Source organism: Herpailurus yagouaroundi, unplaced genomic scaffold (assembly GCF_014898765.1).
Source record: "Herpailurus yagouaroundi ecotype Mexico unplaced genomic scaffold, PumYag 483, whole genome shotgun sequence".
In the NCBI taxonomy this organism is placed as follows: Eukaryota; Metazoa; Chordata; class Mammalia; order Carnivora; family Felidae; genus Herpailurus; species Herpailurus yagouaroundi.
In genome coordinates, this window is record NW_024412700.1 from 4,458,771 (window position 1) to 4,463,715 (window position 4,945).

The following is a 4,945-nucleotide window of genomic DNA, read 5'->3' on the forward strand; positions in this document are numbered from 1 at the left end:
GCATGCTGTGTTTGACCCAGCAAACAATAAATGACTTTCATCAACCCAGGGAAAGAATCCTGTGTTTTCAATTCTAATTCTGAGGTCTGAAGTGATAGAACTTTACCACATTCTCAAAGAACCAAGAGCTTGAAATAATAAGGAAAAGACAGAAGTGAAATTCACAAACTACAAGCCCTGAAATTTTCATTGTTCAAAGGACTGCGGTTTCAATTCGCCCTTGTCTGAAACTCCTTGTAAAAGTTTAAAGTAAGTAGTAAGTTCACATAAAACATGCTAATTTCGCTCTGTTTTCTTCGCTGAGAAATAATTTGTAGCGAGTCTGTGCCCAACCAGACTACACGAAAATGCCTGTGACAGGATTCAGCAACACTACCACCAACTATCCCTTGCCTATGTAAACATTTACCACCAGGACTGACAAATAACACCGGCCAAGAAACAGCACCTGGCCCCGGGTTGTGCATTCTGTCACCTGTAACCACCCCTAACCGGGAAGACTCCCACGGCCCCCTGCGCACGTGCTACCTCCTGGGCACTGGGGAAGTGCATCATGGACGCTACCCCGTTCGGTCCCTGCCCAAGTCCTGTCAGTCAGATACTCCCGCTCCCATCTTGCACACGAGGGACATAAGGCACACAGAAGATAGATGATAACTTGCCCAAGGTCACACACATTCAGCAAGTGATCCAGCCTGGATTCGAACCAGTCTTTTTACTTCTAAAACCCACGCTTCGCTGCACTCACAGGGTGAGAACACTGTCCTCTAATAAACGTAGGAGTTACTATAATGGCTTAGGAATTGGCACACTGATCCTTTATTTCAAAATCCTTCCGGAATCAAAGAGAAAAGCCCTCCTACTTGGTCCTTATTGAGCACTTTGATGACACACACGGGTATTCCACCAGGGAAAATGATGAATTCAGCAAATACTCATCCGGTGCCTCCTATGACGGGGTGCCGAACTGTGTGCTGGGACCACCGTTAAGTAAGAAAACACGCAAAATTATTGTTGATTCTGTAAGAATTATGTTTTTGATTTACTTAAAAAAAATTTCTTTGGGTTCGGATATCCCGCCAGAAACTAACAATCGATAAATCCAAAACTGAGCTAACCATCCAACATTCCAAACCGTCACTAACCCTCATCCCCTACAGCGACCCAGAAATATTAGGAAACACAACGTGTGCCATCTGGGCAGCAACTGATGACCGCAGAACAAAAATAGGGCAGCTGTCAACCGCCGCATGACCGCTACAAGCACTTTCCCTGCGGGATGGCGCCTAAGCGGCGGGAGGGCAGGTCCGAGCTGTGCTAGCGCGAGCCCAGGTCTTGGGGCAAAAACTCATTACTCCTAAGCAAAACCTCAATGTTCTCAACTGGATTTGCTCATTGATGCCTGTGGTTCCTGGCCCTAGACATCTTTTTCAAGGGTTATCGTAGAAAGTCCTATGGGGGAAAAAAAACAACTTTCAGTTTGAAATCTAAAGCCTTCTTCTTTCCACAAGCAAGTATTTTCTCATGAGTTTCCATACAGCAGAGCTCTTTCCCCTACTCCCCACCCCGGACCTAATCCTGGGCTCCACCCCTCCTGCCGCCCCTTCCCTAACCCTGCTCCATGGCCTTCTGGAAAGTTCTCCCGAGCTCCAGACTCCCTTCTTTTGCAGGGACCCCACCGTCTCAGCGCAGTCCTGGTAGGGTGCTCCCTGCACTGGCTGACCACTGGCTTGCTCTCCACCCTCAGCAATCAACCTGCAGGACAGCAGTTCCTGCCCCCACCTCCCCGGGGGGCCTCAGTGGCCCTTTACAAGCCCGATCCCCTCCCCCAACACACACCCTTCCCCAGGCAGACCTGCCTTCCCGGGTCCAGGGTGGGTCTTCTCCACCTGCTCGAGTTCATCATCCTCACGGGCACTTTCTCCCACACTTGGCAGGCCTGCGTCCTCTCCGTCCCCACATGCCTGCCCTCTCCCACGCCCGCACCCCCAGAGCACCCCCCGCCCCATACCGCACTTACCCATTCTTCTCCAGATCTTTCCACCTGGATCCCAGGCCTTTGTGTGTATCATTCTCCTTCCAAACGAACATCTCCCTGAGGGCAGGGCTCTTACCTGATCTCACCGCTTGCCTCTCTAGTTGTTGGCATCATTCTTTCATAAGATGGGCATCTAACCAATATTAGTTTGATAAACAAACATGCCAAACATGAATTTAAGGGCATGGCCACCAGCCTTCCTAAATCGGTTCCGTTGAAAATAACACGGAAGGGGACATTAGTTAAAATACACGTGAAATACTCCTAAACCAAACCACTGAGAGGATTATAATAAAATAGAACAATTTGAGAGAAAGAGAGAGTTAATTTGTACATATTATTCCTTTATTGAACAATTCCTTTTTGTGTTTACGCTTGCACAGAAATACGCCTTTTCCTGCTAAAGAAGTTTAAGCTCAGTAACAGTTCTTAGCGTGACACTTGTTATAGTGCGGTGTTTATTCCCTACATGAATAAGTATTTTAAGAGTAATAAAGCATTTCAAGGTGCTCACAATAGGACACTCACAACGGAGGCAGCTGGATCCTTTCAGGATTCAACTGTTTGCATCGCTGTGTGCACAAAGCGTGATGATACGTTATAAAATCACACACCTGCTGTACTTAAAGATACTCATTTGAGGGTCATAAAAAGCCAGTGACAGTTATTATAATAGGATTGAATGTGAATAAGAAGTATAACCAGTCTGCAAGACTGTTGCTACCTACAGACTCATAACTAAGAAATTGAGCACAAATCAGGAAGAAACGAATGGACACTTCACCATGGAAACTCCCAGAGGGTTTCAGCAGTGGTGGAAACAGCCCTCGAGTGTCCACAGAAACATTTGCTTCCAGATTACCTTTGCCTGTGAGAAAACACACAGGTGAGCAGCAGAGAAGTAGTTTCACGGCCTCAGCTCAGATATCCGCTCTATGAATGAACAAATTCTAGACGCGTGGTCTAAGATCTCATTTTGAAAGTAGGAATGCCACGTTTCACGTGCAGAAACGATGACCGGCCATCGGTGACCCTGCTTTCTTATGTCCAACAACTTCACCTGCCTGGACACAGTAAATCGCGCGGCCAAGCCAGGCCCGGCGGCGCAAAGAGATCGCGGTGCCGGCTCGGCCCCTCGCTTCTCCCTCTGCACGCGTTTTTGCCCGGCGACCCTGCGGTACCCCGCCCTCATCGTGGCCTCCTCCGCGTGACTTGCTGTGCCTAGAAGCACATTAGCGGACACACGAGCAAAGGCTTGGAACGGGCTTGCGCGCTGGGGCTCGGCCCCTCGCGCTTTGCCATCGCCCCGAAGAACGTGCCCGGGCCGGCCCCCCGCAGGATGGAAAGCCCGGGGCGTGTGGCTGGGCTGCCTCGGTTGCCCTAACCAGCCTACGCTAGCCAACAGCCTGCCAATTCCATGGGAGCGACAGCTCTTTCTGGTTTCTTCTTCAGGAAATTGCCTGTACATCCAGGCAGTGATCCCAGCTGACACCAAAATAGCCCTCACGCAAAGCCCAGCCGGTGGGAAGTGCCAACCCGCAGGCTTCCTCGTGAGTCAGAAACCACTGAGCTTGGGTGGGAAGGCGCTGAGACACAGCAAGGAGCCGCCGAGGTCACAAATGGACCGCCGCCAGACCACGCCTGGCGAGGGACATCGCCCACCACCTGCAGCCCAGAAAGCCAAGCCAGCATCCGCGGCAACTGGCCTCAAATGGTCGGGACCTGGCCGGCGACCGCAGCCCCTACGTCCAACTCAGGACGAGCCAGAGAAAGCCACACGTGCCCCACACCGGCCACACGTGACGCCTCCCCTCTGGTCAGTCCATCCCAGCTTCCCCGCGCGGCCAGGGCGCACTCGAACCTTCCCCACGCCCTGCCTGCCGCCCGGCGCCTGCGAATACAAGTGGTGGCGCTGACCGCGGCTAGAGCGAGCTCTGAATACGTACTGTGTGTCCCCGCCTGACCAGTCTTTCTTCGCTTCCGCGACAGGAAGGGAGTGGGGAGTCGTGAGTATCGGTACAAGCCACGACAGACACACAAGCACGAGCCACGTGCATGCATCATAAAATATGACTATAATTAATATTAATAAACAGCGCCAGATCCAAGTGTGACATTCGCTTCCACTCTGACTACAGCAAAAGCACGGCCTTTTGTCACAGTGATTCAGGGAGCTCTTCATCGTGTTCCAGGAGCCTCTCTCCACCCTCAGCCGCAAACCTCCCGTCCATCCTCCCTGCCAATCTCTCTTCCGAAATCATTACCTGGACTGGGGTGCTTGGCTGGCTCAGTCGGCACAATGTGCACCTCTTGGTCTCGGGGCATGCCGGGGGTAAGGTTTACCTGTAGATGGATCGATCGATCGCTCAATAAATAAACTGTTTTAAAAATAAATAAACAAAAATAAAATCACTACCTGGCCTAAATTTGCCAGATTTTCAATCAGGAACAGCTTTACCTGTGAGTTGACCACATCATTTTCATCAAGTACATGGAATCCCAAATCTTGCACAAGATCTGTGACTTGAGCTTTGTGATCGATTCGCCTCCTATTTTTACAAGTTTGCAGTGTCCCTTCTGCAAGGGCTGCACAAGGATCCTGATGGCACAGGTGACAGTGGGGCAGGGGAAGGGACGTTTGTTAATCCTCTCAACATCCAGTAAAGAAATTGCATAATAAACCTAGCATATCAACACCTCAATGTTTTCATAATTTCCCCTATATTTTAGAAAAATCTTTTAGAAACAAAAATCTGTAGTAAAAAGTTTTTACCAAATAATGAAACTCAATAATTTTTATTTTAAAATAGCAAATATAGTGTGATTCTCTTTGTCTCAAACTAACGTTCACAACTATCTGTATATGTGCATTGGAAATACAGCTAAATGATGTGCACCAAATGTTCA